This window comes from Pseudophryne corroboree, chromosome 4, assembly GCF_028390025.1.
Source record: "Pseudophryne corroboree isolate aPseCor3 chromosome 4, aPseCor3.hap2, whole genome shotgun sequence".
In the NCBI taxonomy this organism is placed as follows: Eukaryota; Metazoa; Chordata; class Amphibia; order Anura; family Myobatrachidae; genus Pseudophryne; species Pseudophryne corroboree.
This window is the reverse complement of record NC_086447.1, coordinates 406,425,251-406,445,012: the sequence shown is the minus strand read 5'-3', so window position 1 is coordinate 406,445,012 and position 19,762 is coordinate 406,425,251.

The following is a 19,762-nucleotide window of genomic DNA, read 5'->3' as shown; positions in this document are numbered from 1 at the left end:
TTATCCAAACACTGATTCTTTATGTATGGAGGGGTGGTATTCTGGGCATTATTATAATTGTTGGAGGTGGGAGTGTTGGTTCTGGGAGGCAATTATAATTTTGTTTGTATATTTATGGGAGGACGCGGGCAGCTCTGGGACATAATTGTAATTCTGGGAGGAGACTCCGGGACATTATTACACTGTAATTGTGTAGGAGGGGGCAACCCTAGGACTTGCTGAGTAGAATGAAAACTGGCCTTTGCATACATGCAAAAATACTGTATATATATTTGCAGAGTTTTATACTTATTGTGCTGTATATGTTTTGTTTTGCTGCTAATTGTCATCATCAGTGCACATAAGCCTACACTTTTATTGACACGATCACTGTGGTTAACAGTTCTGTCAGTCCATCCCCACGTAACTTTATTTATGTGAGAATGTACTTGTCACAATCTCACAGGAATTCCCCTCCAAAAACAGTCACAAATAAAATATGCAGGAATTCTTGCTATGGACATATACAGTGAATGAATGCAAAGTACTTGTTGTACATAGTGGCTGATAACTGCAAAGTCTGCTGTACACAGACACAAGAATGAATACAAGTCATTGCTGATCAAGGATTCCTAGGCAGATGCAGGAAAATCCTAGATGGCTGAAATTGGAGTAATACAGGCAGGACCGGTTCTAGACCTTGTGGTGCCCAGGGCGAAAGTTTCCTCCCCCCTACAGGTAAAACAGGGTTAGTGCGCGCCAGAGGCGCATTGTAAAAATAGGGGCGTGGCTTCACGGGGAAGGGGTATGGTAACAGTTATGCCCCCTGTAGTTGTGCCCTCAGTAGTTGTGTCCCCAGTACTGTGCCCCCTGTAGCTGTGCCCTCAGTACTGTGCCCTCAGTAGTTGTGCCTCCAGTACTATGCTCCCTGTAGCTGTGCCCTCAGTAGTTGTGCCCCCAATACTGTGCCCCCTGTAGCTGTGCCACTAGTAGCGCTGCTTACCCCCCCAAATAAATAAATACTCACCATCCCATCCCCTGATTCCCGACCGCAGCTGTCCTCCATCTCCGGCTGCTGGCGCCGCTCTTAGGATCTATGGGAGAGATGTCATGACATCTCTCCCATAGCACTGCACAGACACTAGGGGCCATATGTAATAGAGTGAGAGATTCAGAAAGTAAGAAATTTGGTAAGGTTTTTCAGTTTTCTTTAAAGTGGCAATCATTTACACTGCAAAACCAGGTTGATCTTGCTGTGTAAATGATTTTCACTTTAAAAAAAACTGCAAAACCTTACCAAATCTCTCACTTTTTGAAACTCTCACACTATTACATTTGGACCTAGAGGTCAATTATGACCTCTAGCATCTATGGCCGCTCCCACAATGCCGTGCGGTGCGCGATGGCGTCATCGCGCATGGCACCAGTTGCAGATCTTACCGTGGTGCCCTCTGGGCAGCAGCGGCGCCCCGGGCAAAAATCCTGCTTGCCTGTGGCAAGATTTGCTACTGAATACAGGTTTGCAGGCAGAAAGTAACGGAAACAGGAGCTGGGATTCAGGTACTGGAAACACACCTATAAGTAGTATTGGCCCAATAATAGTCATAGTAGTTCAGATCGAGGAGTTATGACTCAGGAACAATACCAGGGAACTGGAATTTTTTCAGAGAAGACATGACTTATTGGCCCCCGATTATATAACTTGGATCATCCAGAAATTCACTATCAGAGTTAGAGTCCAAATCTTATGTCAGAATCACTCACTTATTTTTTTTTTTGGATAACCTCAGGAACAGGTAGAGTATTTGTGGAACCAGAACCCTCAAAATGGTCAGTGGAACAACTTAGAAAAGCATACCTGATTCTCAGAGGAAGTTGTAAGTGCTAAATAGGATTTGCAGACTTAGAAGTGTAGAGTTTAGTGGGATGTGGTAGATGCAGTTACAGACTGGTAGTCCTTGATGTGTGTGTTAAACAGACTTTAATCTGTGGGCTGGACAGGAGACTCTGATGACCCTGACTAGACCATACTCTCAGATGTCCTGGCTGGACTGCTGGTACTGAATTGATGGTGGACACAAGGACCATTGGACTGATAGTACTCGGACAGATGGCCAGCAGGGAAGCACTAGGAATGATGGCTGACACAATTGTACGTTCCTCAAGCCCCTATGCAAGGACAGGTGGAATGTCATGCCTGAAAGCAAGGGAAGATGGACACTTGGAAACCACTCCTAGTGCTGATGCACTGGAGACCCTCAAAGGGCTGAGGCACTGGATAACCCCTCTGGACCTATTGCACTAGATACTCCTCCTATGGCTACAGCATGAGAGACCCTGGAGCTGTGGCACTAGAGACCCTCCTGGGGTATGCAAGAGAGACCCCTCTTGGTGCTATGCACTGGACGCCCCTCATATGGCTACAATAGTAGACACCGCTCCTGGGGCTACAGCACTAGACACCACTCCTGGGGATATGGCACTAGACACCTGGGTCTGTGGCACTCTTCTGAGGCAACTCAGGCTCAGAACACCTTTCCAAGGTGGCAGATCCAAAATGCACTTCAGGAGTGGAAAAGAGACAGACTAACAAACTCAGGACTAACAAACTCAGAACCCCCTCCTGGGGCTGGAAACTCATAACCCCCACAAGGGTCTGGCAGCTTTGAACCTCCACTTAGGGGAACTACGGGAACTACTGAGAACTACTACTGTGAACACGGGAACTACTGAGTTGTTGGCACATGGGACTTGGGATTGTACCCCAACACTTGAAACTCAAGTTGGCATCTTGTCACTGGGAACTTGGGCTGGAGCCTCAATACTTGGAACTTGGGCTGGTGCCTTGACACTTGGAACTCGAGCTGGTGCCTTGACACTTGAGCTGGTGCCTCAACACTTGAAACTCGAGCTGGTGCCTTGACACTTGGAACTTGACCCCAACACTGGGAATTCAGACTGGCACCCCAACACTGGGATCTCAAGCTGGCACCCCAACACTGGGAACTCAGGCTGGCACCCTGACACTGGGAACCTCTGGCTGGTGCTCCTACATTGGGAACCTGGGCTGGTATCGTGATACTGAGAACCTGAGTGCCAAGGAAATGTTAGGGTCTCCTGCCCTGTGCTGCCACGTCGTCATGGCAACCGGGAGACAAGTGCTAGCGGAGTAACCTGAGCGCAGCTGATACTCCGGTTCGGGTCTTTTGCTGTGCAGTGGTTATAGACTCTGTGCACGGCAGGGGATCCGGTGCTGGTTTTTGTGCTCACAGTCTGTGAGGTCTGAGTGGGGCGTGGACAGCACCTGCTTTATAAGGCCTCTTCTCAGGGTAAGCAGATGCTGCTGAATCTTTGTTGGTTAGTCAGTTCCTGAAAGTTAACCAGTACTGTGTAGCTTTGTATTTGTTTGTTGCTTACTGCAAATAGGCCTGGGGATTTGGTATTACACTCTGCCAATCCAGACCTAGCAGTAAGACTGGAGTCAGTCGTTTAGCTTGCTGGGGTTCTGTTACTACTCTGTGAACTTAGCAAGTTTGCGGCTGTATTCTAAGACTTGCCTGTCTAATCCTGTCTCACTGTGCTAGGTGTCAGGGGTTAGTTTAGTGGCAGTAAGCTGAACCTGTGCACTGCAAGTGAGAATTAGGATTGTGGAGACTCTCCTTGTGTCTATCATTCCATCTCTGACCAAGGAGTTTACTGCCACACCCGTTGGTAACCCTTTAGGGTTTTGCTGTTGCCCTTAGCAACAGCATTTCGGGTTCTCTACGTATTAAAACACAACATCTTGCTTTTCCCATCTGAGCAGTTCTAATACAAGGGAGATACCCAGTTCCTTAGCCTCTGGGCTTCTCTGTTCACCTTGTGTGTATTTTGTTACCCTATCACCTTCTGTGTACGTTATGTCATATTCTCCAGTCTGTCTGTGAGTCCATTTGTTTTGCATAACAGTTCAAACACCAGTACATTCCTGCAGGCACTGGAGTGCATAACAGTTCTGACACCAGTACTTTCCTGCAGGCACTGGTGTGCATAACATATTCAGCAGCCTAATACTCCTGTTGAAATTTTGTGGGAATATGGAGCATACCCCTCAAAATACGTTGCAACAGGTGGTCGATCAGGTGCAGGTCCTGACTCGACAATTTAATGATTTGTCCATTAAAATGCACACCTCCCAGGCTGCTGGCGGAGCTCCCGCAGCAGCAGCACCTGCAGGGGTTAAGGAGCCGAAAGTAAATCTCCCGGATCGTTTTTCTGGAGATCGCTCGCAGTTCTTTTGTTTCAAGGAGAGCTGCAAGCTATACTTCCGGCTTAGGCCTCAGTCTTCTGGGTCGGAGATTCAGCGGGTGGGCATAGTGATTTCCTTGCTACAAGGAGACCCACAGGTCTGGGCATATGGGTTGCAGCATGACTGTCCGTCGCTTAAAAGTGTTGATGCTTTTTTTACGGCACTGGGCATGTTGTATGATGACCCTGACAAGACGGCCTCAGCCGAGGCTCAGATTTCGATCCTTAAGCAAGGGCGAAGGCCAGTTGAGGTTTACTGTATGGAGTTTCGGAGGTTGGCCCATGATACCCAGTGGAATGACCCAGCCCTGAGACACCAGTACCGAAGAGGTCTTTCTAACCAGATAAAGGACCAACTGGTACAATATCCCTTGCCTGATAGCTTGGATCAGCTCATGCAGTTATCCATCCGGGTGGATAGACGGCTGAGAGAGCATAGGCTTGAAAGGGAGACTGAGATTTCCTTCCTTCCCAAGGGAACCTCAGACTCTGAGGAATTTTCCGAGGAGCCTATGCAGATTGGGGCTACCCGCCTCTCCTCGCGTGAGAAGACGCGGAGGAGACAGCAGGGGTTGTGTTTGTACTGTGGGAATAAAGGTCATGTGGTAGTATCATGCCCAGAAAAGCCGGAAAACTTCAGGGCCTGAGGGTGATGGGAAATATCCTGTCAGGCCAGAAGTCAGAATTTCCCAAGAAGACTTTTATCATTCCGGTGACCTTGAAGATCCTCGGTCAAACTGTCAAGACTGAGGCCTTTGTGGACAGTGGGGCCGACGGGGTTTTTATGGACCGCCAATTCGCCCTGAAACACTCTGTTCCCTTAGTACCCTTGGCATCGGAAATTGAGATTTGTGGGTTAAACGGGGAACCATTATCCCAAGGTAAAATTACCTCTTGCACTAGCCAGATTTCTTTGTTTATTGGAGCCACACACTCTGAAAAATTGTCCTTTTATGTGACTGTCTGTACTTTTGCCCCATTGGTGTTGGGGTTACCCTGGTTAAGGGCCCACAATCCTCAATTTGACTGGGTCTCTGGGGAGATTCTTAGTTGGGGTACTGATTGTTTCAGGAGTTGCTTGAGCCTTCCAGTCAGGCTCTCGCAGCTAAGTTTGCCAGGATTGCCAGGGTGTTATGCAGATTTTGCGGACGTGTTCTCCAAAAAAGTTGCAGAGGTACTACCTCCCCATCGCCCCTATGACTGTGCCATTGATTTGTTGCCAAATGCTAAGCTTCCCAAGAGCAGGTTGTACTCCCTGTCACGTCCTGAGACTCAGGCTATGGCAGAGTACATTCAGGAGAACTTGGCTAAGGGATTTATCAGACCTTCACAGTCTCCAGTTGGGTCGGGGTTCTTCTTCGTGGGTAAAAAGGACGGTTCGTTGCGACCCTGCATCGACTTCAGGGAATTGAACCGTATCACGATTAAAAACTCATACCCACTGCCTCTCATTTCGGTCTTGTTTGACCAGCTTCGTACTGCCACCATTTTTTCTAAGATTGACCTACGCGGTGCGTACAATCTAATCCGAATAAGAGAGGGGGATGAATGGAAGACTGCCTTTAATACCCACTCAGGGCATTATGAATATTTGGTGATGCCTTTTGGGCTCTGTAATGCCCCGGCAGTCTTCCAGGATTTCATGAATGATGTGCTCAGGGAATATTTGGATAGATTCTTAGTTGTATACTTAGATGACATCCTAATCTTCTCCCATTCCCTGGAGGAACATCGGAAGCATGTACGCTTAGTCCTCCTGAAATTCAGAGACCACCGGCTTGGGGCGAAGCTGGAGAAGTGCGAATTTGAAGTTCAGCAAATCGCATTTCTAGGATATATTATCTCCCCAGAAGGTTTCCAAATGAAGGGTTCCAAGGTACAGGCAGTCCTGGATTGGGTGCAGCCCACTAGTTTGAAGGCGCTTCAGCGTTTCCTGGGCTTTGCGAATTTTTATAGACGATTTATCGCTGGATTTTCGTCTATAGTGGCGCCCTTGGTGGCACTCACTAAGAAAGGGGCGGATGTTGCTCACTGGTCTTGTGAGGCTAAAGCGGCTTTTGCCCGTCTCAAAAGGGCATTTGTTTCGGCCAAGGTGCTGCGACACCCAGATCCAGAGCGTCCTTTTGTGGTGGAGGTGGATGCCTCTGAGATGGGTATTGGGGCAGTGCTTTCTCAGATGGGAGTGTCTGATAATCGCCTTCATCCCTGTGCTTACTTTTCCCGTAAATTTTTGCCTGCCGAGATGAATTATGACGTGGGTAACCGGGAATTGTTGGCTATTAAGGATGCACTCGAGGAGTGGAGACACTGGCTTGAGGGGGCTAAGTTTGTGGTCTCAATTCTCACTGACCATAAGAATCTGGCATATTTAGAGTCAGCAAAGCGTCTCAATGCCAGGCAGGCACGATGGGCTTTGTTTTTTGCTCGCTTTAATTTTTTGATAACATATCGCCCTGGGTCAAAAAACATCAAGGCTGATGCGCTCTCGCGGAGTTTTGCTCCAATCCAGGAGACCACCGAGGAGCCGTTGCCCATTGTTTCCCCATCATGTATTAAAGTGGGCATTACCCAGGACCTCTTATCATTAGTCCTTAGAGCACAGGAGCAGGCTCCTCCAGACCTTCCGGTAGGTCTTTTGTTTGTGCCTCCTAGGTTAAGACAGCGAGTGTTCCTGGAATTCCATGCCAAGAAGTCGGCAGGTCACCCGGGTATTGCCAGAACTCGGGAGTTGCTATCTAGGGCGGTGTGGTGGCCCTCGGTGGCTAAGGATGTGGATCAGTGGGTTCGGGCATGTGACATCTGTGCCCGAAATAAGACTCCTAGAGGGGTTCCTGTTGGCCCATTACATCCACTCTCTATCCCATCTAAGCCATGGACCCACATTTCAATGGATTTTGTGGTGGACTTGCCCAAATCCTCGGGGATGACAGCCATCTGGGTTGTCGTTGACAGGTTTTCGAAGATGGCGCACTTCGTTCCACTGGTTGGGCTGCCATCGGCCAGACGCCTGTCTGAATTATTTATGCTGCATGTTGTGCGTCTCCACGGGTTGCCACTTGATGTGGTCTCTGACCGCGGATCCCAGTTTGTTGCCAAATTCTGGAGGGCATTTTGTTCCGATCTCCAGATTTCTGTCAGCTTGTCGTCAGGCTACCATCCGCAGTCTAATGGGCAGACTGAAAGGGTGAACCAGTCCTTGGAGCAGTTCCTCAGGTGTTATGTCTCCAAGTGTCAGACTGACTGGGTTGCTCATCTGTCCATGGCGGAGTTTGCCTATAACAACGCGGCTCACTCTGCTACAGGGATCTCTCCCTTCCTTTGTGTGTATGGGCATCATCCTAAGGCCAATTCTTTTGACCCCCTGGACTCCACGCCTGGTGGTTCCTCTGTGGTTTCGGTCCTTAGAGGTATTTGGCGGAAAGTGAAGAAAGCCCTTGTGTCTGTGTCATTAGTGACCAAAAGGGTTTTTGATAAGCGGAAAAGACCCTGCAGCTTCAAATTAGGAGACTTCGTCTGGTTGTCTACCAAGAATTTGAAGTTGAGACAGCCATCTCATAAGTTAGGCCCCCGGTTCATCGGCCCTTATAAGATCACCAGGGTTATCAATCCGGTGGCATTTCAGTAAGATCTGCCCCGTTCTTTGGGTATCAATAAAACATTTCATTGTTCCCTTTTAAAACGGGCGATTAGTAATCCTTCTTCCAGTGGAAGACCTTCCCCTCTTCTGATACGTGGCCAGAGGGAGTTTGTTGTTGAAAGGATTCTTGACTCCAAGGTGGTTCGGGGTCGGCTGTCATTTTTGGTGCACTGGAAGGGGTATGGCCCGGAGGAGCGGTCGTGGGTGCGCAGTTGTGATCTTCATGCCCCCAGACTGATACGCTCTTTCTTCTCGCAGTTCCCCGATAAACCCGGTGGTAGGGGTTCTTTGACCCCTCGTCAGAGGGGGGGTACTGTTAGGGTCTCCTGCCCTGTGCTGCCACGTCGTCATGGCAACCGGGAGACAAGTGCTAGCGGAGTAACCTGAGCGCAGCTGATACTCCGGTTCGGGTCTTTTGCTGTGCAGTGGTTATAGGCTCTGTGCACGGCAGGGGATCCGGTGCTGGTTTTTGTGCTCACAGTCTGTGAGGTCTGAGTGGGGCGTGGACAGCACCTGCTTTATAAGGCCTCTTCTCAGGGTAAGCAGATGCTGCTGAATCTTTGTTGGTTAGTCAGTTCCTGAAAGTTAGCCAGTACTGTGTAGCTTTGTATTTGTTTGTTGCTTACTGCAAATAGGACTGGGGATTTGGTATTACACTCTGCCAATCCAGACCTAGCAGTAAGACTGGAGTCAGTCGTTTAGCTTGCTGGGGTTCTGTTACTACTCTGTGAACTTAGCAAGTTTGCGGCTGTATTCTAAGACTTGCCTGTCTAATCCTGTCTCACTGTGCTAGGTGTCAGGGGTCAGTTTAGTGGCAGTAAGCTGAACCTGTGCACTGCAAGTGAGAATTAGGATTGTGGAGACTCTCCTTGTGTCTATCATTCCATCTCTGACCAAGGAGTTTACTGCCACACCCGTTGGTAACCCTTTAGGGTTTTGCTGTTGCCCTTAGCAACAGCATTTCGGGTTCTCTACGTATTAAAACACAACATCTTGCTTTTCCCATCTGAGCAGTTCTAATACAAGGGAGATACCCAGTTCCTTAGCCTCTGGGCTTCTCTGTTCACCTTGTGTGTATTTTGTTACCCTATCACCTTCTGTGTACGTTATGTCATATTCCCCAGTCTGTCTGTGAGTCCATTTGTTTTGCATAACAGTTCAAACACCAGTACATTCCTGCAGGCACTGGAGTGCATAACAGTTCTGACACCAGTACTTTCATGCAGGCACTGGTGTGCATAACAGGAAACTAAGGGGAGAGGAAGTAGGGCTGTCTGCAAGATGATGAACCCCAACTCTTGACTTACGAATAGAACATGCTTGGAAGAAATGACCACCAAAATGACAACCAAAATATATACATAGTTTGTTGGCCCTTCGGTGCTTTCATTCTCCTTCAGTGAGTCTCAGTCATGGTAAACTTGGAAACCTGCATTTGCTTGGAGCAGAAGTAGAACACCTGAGAATCACTGTCTCTGATTTTCCTTCTACTTCCAAACTGAATTAATTTTCTCCTCCTGAGGGTATCTTAACAGGATTCAAGGGTCTTGCCAACAACTGAAACAGTGAAATAAGTGCTCTGGTCAACTGAGTTTGTAATTGAATAAATTTTCCCCTAAAATCTGCCGGCAGTGTAGAGCCCATGAAATACATTAGTTTGAGAGGCTGAGCGTTAACTTGTAAAGAGGACATTCTCTCAAACAGCCTGCAGACGTCTATTGGGCTGGATCGTACTGTCACAATCTCATGGGAAATCCGTGTGTGTGTGTGTGTGTGTGTGTGTGTGTGTGTGTGTGTGTGTGTGTGTGTGTGTGTGTGTGTGTGTGCCTGGATTAATTAAAAGTGCCACAGATGTAAAATGAGAAGAGATCAGGTTTATTTATTATATACACAGGTTATACTGTAGATAATGCAGAGGGTAATGTACCACAGCATGGGTGTTTTAACAGAGGAGAGGGCCTCTGTGCAGACTTTGGGTGGGCCACCTCCTCTGTATGGTGCAGCAGTCTCCGGATTTATGCTGGAGTCTATTGCGCATGTGCAAGTCTCTGAAAACATGGTGCACGTCATGTTCCGGAGACCAATTTCACAACTGCATATGCACAGCGGCCATTTTGGGTTTGATTTTCACATCGACTGAAGCACCTGATGTGGGTGCAGTTTGTGTGGTGTGGCCCCCCCCTGGACCCAGGGACCCGTGTGCACCACACACATTGCACCCATTATAGAAACACCAATGTACTGTACCATAGGTTTCAGAATATTAGATACTGATCAAGCAAGGAATTAGCAAAAACAGTCACAAATATTGCATGCAGGAATCCTTGCTTTGGACAGATACTGTGAATGAATCCAAAGTCCTTGTTTTACATAGAGGCTGGCAATAACTGCAAAGTCTTTGCTGTACACAGACACAAGAATAAAGGCTGTTCACAAATTCCTAGGTAGATGCAGGAAAATTCTAGATGGCTGGAGCTGAATAGCAGTGCAGGTTTGCAGGCAAAAAGAAGCTGAAACAGGAACCAGGATTCAGGTACTGGAAAAGCACATGTAGTATGTACAGTAGTACTGATAACAGTAATGTTGTAAAATTAATAGTCACGTTGGTTCAGACATAAGGAATTCTGACTCAGGAATAATATCAGAATAGACTCCATGATCTGGCAGTGAGCACACTCTGAGACAGATTTAAGTTAGTAACATACAGGCAAGGATCTAGTCTGGGTGGAAGGAAACCTAAAGAAGGACAGCATCAAAGGTAGGCAGTTGATAAGGGGTAAAGATAAGAGGTATACTTTTCCTCTCTTCTCTATTCCCCTCCTTTTCTCTGTCTGATTCTATTGTTTGTATTATACTACTATATTTCATATCTTTGAAGCAAATGTATAATTTTAACCCTTTTAGTGATTTATAATAATTCATCACTAATTGTGTACCTTTTATTAACAAACCCGCAGAGGTTGCATCTAGACATATATATCTTTAAATCATTAGGAATATTCTGTTCATGGAAGAATGCACGCCAGTCATATAGAATGTAAAACGTAAGAATGTATTTCAACAAACAATTGCTACTCATAGAATTCACTTTTGTTATTAAACAGTTTTGGTCAAATACAATGCAAGTCACCATATAATAGTTTCACAGATTTAAACTATATAAGAAACAGGATGAAATAAGTGTGAAAATGTATGTATGTATTTATGTGTGTGTATATATATATATATATATATATATATTTATTACTCAAAGCACTCGGCTAAATCCTAAATTTATTGATATATATTGGAAAGATACATATCTTAGAGGAATATCTTAGGGGATTGGTTTTGGTTTATGTATGTGTGTGTTTGTGTGTGTGTGTGTGGGGGGGGCGGGGCAGCATGTGACTGCATTGTCCACAGACCGCATGGGACAGAAGCTAGACTCCATTTTGGGAAAACTCCCATGATTCCAAAGTCTATAACATATGGTTTAAAAGGGAATGCCAGCAGCCATTTTAAGTTTGCAAGTTCAAACACATGGCATTCTTTGCTAGGCCATAAAGTTACATAGAAGCCATATATATAAAACTACATATCTCTGAAAGACTCCACTATATTCCAGAATGTATAAGCTTCAATATAATGCATATGTGCTGATTTTACAATTCCAAGCCATCTAATTACATCTCACAATTCCAAGCCAACACAGTATCTCAATAACCAGAGCATATTGTATGCTGGCTATGCTATATAATGTAGCCTGTAATGATATGCCAAACCCGGTCTGCACCACATTATGCTAACTTTTCAGGCCTAAAACCAACTAATTCCAGCCTTCCAATATCATCACCACATATATCATGCTGTCCATATGAGCCATCACAAGACCAGATCACCAGGTAACCACAAGTATCAGCATGCCATTGCTACAAGCACATGACTACAGTAACAAAAGGAAGTATGTGTTAACTTCTATATTTCAGCAAGATGCACTATATAAAGCCACTACAATCTGTTATAAATCACCATCCACAAATGTATACCAGGAATGCTATGCTACAGATTGTCTACTGTTCCAATTACCATTACAGATTTCACAGAGTATTATCACCAACACATAACAATCACATAATTGCACAAGTACCATTAACCTTAAGCCATTTGTATTTCCAAATTAACTATTCTATGCCAATCATTTCACAACTACTTTACCACAAACACATATTTAACTATTCTATGCATTTTATCTATGAGATATATGGAGTATGATACTTAGCCTTCCAGGGGAATAACTTCCAAGCGTCCCTGGCGTTTGGAGGCCCATACTTCTGAGAGACCTTGTAGCTGTGTAAATCAGTATGGGAGTCAGGAGAAAGAGAGCTCTGATTTCAAGTGGGTACAGTATATCATACCTGCAACTTGTGGGTGTGTCTTTCACAGCATGTGGGCTAGCTGTATCAGTGAGCTGAGCTGGCCATGTGCTGGGATTGTCTTGTTCAAATGCTAACTAGCCAAGACTACAGTGTAGAGATGTTAATTAGGCTCAGGTCACAGAAGCCAATATTATAAGGAAATTACTCTATAACATATCCCCCTGTTGACAGTGATCTGGCATTCGATAGGTTAAACTGACATACAGTCAAAAACATTTTAGTGTAAGTGTGTGTTCTGTGTTAGTACAGGTGTCTAAAGAAAGAAAAGATTTAGTTTGGAAAAGATTACAACAAAGTCATTTCACAGTTCAATGTATAAAGTAATGAAGGGGTTGAGAAGAGTCATTTCTCCCCTGCACCGCCATAGGTAGATGGAAAAAAACCTTGTTTTTATATTTATGCATACTTATGCAAGGACAAAAAAATCTGCCTATGTGGGCAAGCCCTTTCCTAATATCCCTCAACAATGGAAACTAAAGGCCTAGTTGTTTCTTTGTGAAGTCTTCTTCTCATAGTGTGGTGGTGTCTTCTGAGGGTGTCATCATCCCTTGGACCATCTGGTTCAGGTCATCTGTGTCCGGTACTTCTGGTCTGTGTCCTGTCCGATCATCTAAGGGTCCATGCAGTCATCTTTGGATATATCGTCTGCCTACAGCTGGGCTCGTCCTTCTCATCTGTATCTACGTAGGAAATAAAGAGGTATCAGTTTGGATGTCTCTTTCTACCTACCCATGATGTCTTCTCTTCCATCCGATCCACCTGTAGTCTTTTGATATCCTTCTGTTGACTTGTTTCCCTGTAGATGTGAGAAACAGAAACTCTTCCAGAGCATTAGTTGTCCCTCCCCACCCTCTATGATACTTTATGATTTTGTGTACTCCATTCTGAAATTTTTAAAAATCACATTGGCCACTATTTGTGAGTGCTACAGATTGAACTTCACATTATTTTATCCACTAGATGGCATCCAGATCCTAGGATGCCTTTGCTTTTACATTACCATAAAACATTTCTCCAAAAATGTCCCAATATTCAGGATTTTCACATATATTTGTCCTGAACTAACCCATATACCACCCCCCTTTCTCCTGTCCAATAATCTGTATATTAATTGGGAAGGAGAATCAAGGAAGTCTTGGGCTCTTTGACAAATTTTTGGACTGTTTCTTGATGTTCTGTGAAAATAGAAACATTAGTATACCTAATACAATTACTGTCAAAATGAAACTTTTTCCTATCTATTGCAAACACACAAACTGTTAATAAGTTTTACCCAAATAGATTACCAATAACACAACATTGTCCTGTAGAACCTATTTAAATATGAGACCATTCTTTTACCTGCTATGGACCGGTAATGATGAGATGAAACAACTCAAGTTAAGAGACCAATCATACATCAGATATTAGGCAACCATTAGCTCAACATCTTATGATTACCTTGTGATTATGATTTTATAGTTTCTTTGCAAACAGCTGATCCAATGCCTGTTCTACAAAGCAACGTTTCTAACATGAGCAAATTTCTCCATTATCTGGTTAAAAGAAACCAGGAATTGTCCTACCATTTGATCTAACAACATCAATATCTGGGACTTCCAAAACTCCTGAAGCACAAGAATGTCTCTACTGGTCATCAGAGGTAAAAAAAAAAAAAAAAACATCAAAATTACCACTATATGCATTTAAGGATAACTTACCTTAAGGATTATCCTTAAATTCCTTAATTCTGAACATCTCAATTTAACTAGGGTTTACAGAGATTTGTGAACACAAAAATAAAATCACATTTGTGTCAGCTCTTAACAAGCACTTGGGATTTATACAACCTTTCCATATGTACTTTTACAACAGTTGTGACGATGTTTATCCAATACTGTTTCACCTTATGAGAGATATATCAGCTATTAACCTTTTCCGGGATCTTCCAAAAGAATCTTGTCTCGCCCATCTTCCAATTCCTAAGAATCTGGTCAGAGGGCTGCAATACATACTTACTACCACTAGGTGGTTTGAGGATATTTTCCTCCAATATATAAATATATATATATTCCATTATAAATACCTGTATATACCTGGGATTTCACAATGAGCAGGATTTTAATACCACCTGTCTATTTGTATCCCATATATTACCATATACAGTTTTAAGAACAATTATATGTATCTCAAACATTGTTATAATCTGAGTGGTTGAATCCGTTATCATCTGTCAATAATGTTACAAAAAGACGTCTCTTTATGCACATGTACATGACAGACCCAGATCTCCTTATCTTTGCTTATCATATAACATGTCTAGTACTAAGGGCATATTACATGTCCAACGTTCCGAGTATTACATATATTGCATTGTTTCTTAATATTTATAATGTCATGTATATAGCAGTCTAAAAATTCATGTTTCCTGAAGTCATATATATATACTTACCATATGACCCGTTTATCTAAGGAATGAAAGATTTAGACATCCTAACATCTGCGGCATCTTAAATTATATGAATAACCATCTTTACCGTTATTGTTAAAGACTTCGCCTTCCTGCAATTTAGTCTTTTTTTTCTCCAAATATTTTCTGCTTACCAATCTATGGAACGATTATTACAGGACTCATTGCAAAACCTGCTATATGGTCCACGTAATTACACTCTGCTTATCAATACCTTACCTGATTATAAGCTTCTTACCAGGGTACCTATAAATTGTAACAGAGTTGAATAAATGGGTCTAGTATATCCCCTTCTGCGAGTTTCTTAAACTATTTAAGGAAATCGTTATTTTAATGTACGGTGTTCTATGACTGTATTACTAATTTGTGTGATATCCCTGCTGCTTGCTGCGTGGAAATGAAGTCCTCGATTCTCTATAGAATCGGTGAATTTATCTTGCAGACCTGGAGTCACCCAGCCGAAATCGCTAATAACGGCCTTAAAACAGGTATCCAGTGCACATTGGTCTGCTCAAAATTGTTAATGTGTCGTCAAAGCACGTACCCACATAGACAACTTTCAAAGGCATATTCAATGAATGCCTTGTACCACTGCAACCAGGGCAGAGTCCCCCAGATGTTACGCTTAAGGCGTCACATCTATGAGTCCGTGGGAGCGCCCCACGCGGCTCATACCTTGACTGAGTACCACACTCAGATATCACACCCTTGACTAAAACCTGTCAAGTATCCATAATTCCATGGAATCTACACAAACTTATTCTAAGAAGAGGAACATCAATAACAAAAAATAACATTTAGTCCATCTGGAAAGAGAAGAAAAAAGTGTTAGCATGTAAAGCATAGGTAGAATTATCCCTATTCTTTTCTTCTTCCTAAATAAGGTTCTTATAATCAGTCATTAACAATCTATTAATTTTAACTAATTGTATTGCAAGTGCATTGCAGGTGTGTGCTCAGTAATGCTACAGTACAGTATGATACAGATCCCTGTTTTATTGGGTCTTGCACACTGTAAACAATACCCCCATTCTGTTGGTGCTAAAATTTTGAGCATAATAACAAGGTGTGATAAGCTGAAATCATGCTTCACATTGGTGCTAAAAGCCTTCCTGTGTAAAGTATGATTTCCTTAACAAACATTAGAAAAGTTGCCAAATAAGTAATGTTTGTGTCATTACTTTCAGCACAGTACATTGGAATACACTTTCCATACATTTCAGTTAAACAAAAAAAATTATTATCGCTATCAATAAATTTTCAGTTATTTATTTTTGCTTCAAAACTATAAAAACTTTTTTATTTATCCCCCAAAAAATGTACAAGTCATATATGGGTTTGCTGCATTTAATCATGCATCTGTTAAGATCAAAACTAAAGTAGTTTGACTTTCAACTGTAAAAAATTCCTGGCTGTATTGGCTGTAAAAAAGTTGATCTAAACAGCAAAATGTCTGCTTTATAAACTTGGGGAGAGTGCTACAGTTTATAATACATTTGATAACTGGATTTGCTGTAACAAATAGAAGTTATAAATTAAAACCATACTTGCTTGGTTAATGTTTTCAGTGTGAATCCTTGGTCTTGAGGAAACTTCTTAGTGCTGAAAAAAACCCAAATCTTGCACGGAGAGAGATAAAGTATCTTTTGTATACAAGCGATTTAAACAGAAAATAATAATAATGTGGGTTCTCTGCTTTTAAATTGAATCTAAAGCAGTACTGTTGGGTGCCAATGATAAGGTCACAGATGCCAATATTATAAGGAAATTACTCTGTAACAGCAGTGGTACTGCAACCGATCATGACAACCCTGTTACAACCCTGTTATTCCTCTTCAGCCATAATAATAATAATAATAATAATAATAATAATTTTTTTGTATAGCACTCTTTTTGCAACAGCACTTAGGTGCTTTACAGGCATCACAAAGTACAAAGAGTAATACAGTAATACAGAAGTAAAAAAGAAAATCTAGACCGCACAATGGGGGTAATTCTGAGTTGATCGCAGCAGGATCTTTGTTAGCAGTTGGGCAAAACCATGTGCACTGCAGGGGAGGCAGATGTAACATGTGCAGAGAGAGTTAGATTTGGGTGTGGTGTGTTCAATCTGCAATCTAAATTGCAGTGTAAAATAAAGCAGCCAGTATTTACCCGGCACAGAAACAAAATAACCCACCCAAATCTAACTCTCTCTGCACATGTTATATCTACCTCCCCTGCAGTGCACATGGTTTTGCCCAACTGCTAACAAAAATCCTGCTGCGATCAACTCAGAATTACCCCCAATAAGCATAATGTAGGGTTGGTTCAGGCATTTTGGGTAATAACTCCCATGGATTATATATTCCAACCACAAAAGGTACCAGTTAAGGCAGCCATCTTGGGCGCACTATTTAGGATTACCATGGGTGGAATAGGTCACTAAAGAAGTTTAGTATCTGCACACTCAGTTTGTATTGAATTAATATTGTGAGTGTATGTAGTTTATTTCCATACAGCCACTAGTTAGAACCCCTCTCTATATCATGAATAATATTCCATCTACTCAGGGGGTGCTGTCAACTACAGTATATATGCAACTACGATTTGAGGAAGAAAGAAAAATAAGAACCTGTATTGTTGATGCACTAAGAAAGATTTGTTTATCATAAAATATAACCTTTAATACGATACAATTAAAATAGGATATAATGTATTATCCCAAACTGCAGTGAAACATAAGAGTTAAAATCACAGACATTAACATATATGTGAATGTGAAGAAAATAAAGTATGTGAATAAGAGGTTAAAAAACGTGTCCACGTGTGATTATTGATGTATAACACTATTCATTCACTATACTGTAATTCTTCAAATATCTCCACCTATTGGTCACTTAACTAGTATTAAGATGTTATCAGGGATTGATTCAATTTATTATATATTAGTATCTACTATCCAATTTGTCAGTCGCCGCACTGTCCTGACACAAACTCACCACCTACTCATCAGAAATACCTCTTAGGATCACTTCCATAGTATAGAGGCTGCGAGTATAGGCAAATGTGAAGATGTCAATTATTCTCCAGTTAAGGATTACTACATTTCTCAGCACCTTCAAGTACTATTACTAGATACCCACTGTATCTATAGTCTCAGACCCAGCTGTAATGCTCAGAAATTTTGAAGTATCAAGATACTTCACACTCACTATTAATACCATTAAAGGAATAGTCCTTATTTATTTGGCTAGGAGTGTAAGTAACGTTGCTTTAAGGGGTATAGCAATCCCAATTTGAATATAAAGCAACCAGTATGTGAAAAATAATCCTTATTAATCTTTGTCTATTTGACTAAGGATATGTTGCTTTTAGGGGTATAGCAACCCTAATTGTGATATAAAGCAACCAGACGAGTGTTCGCTGATTGTTCAATTATCCCTACTAATTTCTGATACTGGGGATGAACTATATATATCTAGACGTAAATATCAGTGGAGCATATCAAGGTGGATTTGTGTCTATATATATAGTTAATAAGTGCCAAATTCAGTCAGTAATACTTCCAAGTACATTGACATGTACACTATATTAACTGCTGATATTGGGATCACAATAACACACTATATTTAATCCATAGAGCTCCCTGTGTCTTCCATCAAATAGTGTGGCTTATAGAGCCACACAATAAATGGTCTATAATTCCCAAGGGGGTTTTATTTATGTTTTTTGCTGAAATATATCCTTTTTTATTTCCCTTATATGAAAGATGTCTATTGGGCAGTTGTCACTGTTTATATCATATAATTCATAATAACAGAACTATATTCCCAAATTGATAGTGTCTTGCAAATGAATGTTACGATATTGTGTTTCTTCACATTAATTTTGTTATAGCTAGCTTATTCATAGATACATTCACAAGACTTGCAACATTGTATTCATACACACTGTCTCAATTGTAGCTACTTCTATGTCCTGTTTAGTCATATGACTACTTTCTGGCATCTAAATGTTGCTAGTTTATTTGCTACAATATGCTTATACTGTTCCTATTTCTATCATTGCCACTCAGATGTGACAGTGTGTCAGTGTTTCTTATAAATGATGTAGCACAAGCAGCGTTATTAGCATTAGTGCCAGCTGCCACAGAGTCTAGATTCTATGTGTGGGCTCTGGATGCCATTTTTATAATTACTCCAAATAGCCAGAGAAGTATATCACATATTTCATATAGTTGAGAATAACAGGTAAGTGCTAATATAATATGTTCTATCAACAGGTGTGTATATTCTGTCTCCTACGGCTTAATGTAACATCCCTATTGGTAGAGACTAGTAAACATCTAAGTACAATAATAATACATTTGTTTTATAACATTCAGTATTTAGACACACATGGACACACTGTGCCCTACATGCGTGTTTCACTGCGCTAATGGCAGCTTTGTCAGGGAACAACAAGAGCGCCTCCCGGGATCATCAATATATTGGAAGTGAGTGATCCAATCATAATCCTTTCCTGAATCACATGGGACCACCAGCCTATAAATAGTCCCTGTGAGTCACGTGCAGCCGCCAGCCAGTGAGACACACTTGATGAACGTCATGTGGTACTATCCTCCAATCACGGTGCACATATTTAGTTCAGGAAGTGATTTTCATTATACCATCTGGGACAGAAGTTCTGTCACCTCCAAACCCCGGTATCTGTCTATTTTATGCTAATCCATGCTGTTCACAGTGTCAGAGCATCTATTATTAAATACTTAAATACACTGCTCAAAAATATAAAGGGAACACTAAAATAACACATCGTAGATCTGATTGAATGAAATATTCTTATTAAATACTTTGTTCTTTACATAGTTTAATGTGCTGACAACAAAATCACACAAAAATTATCAATAGAAATCAAATTTATTAACCCATGGAGGTCTGGATTTGGAGTCACCCTCAAAATTAAAGTAAAAAAACTCACTACAGGCTGATCCAACTTTGATGTAATGTC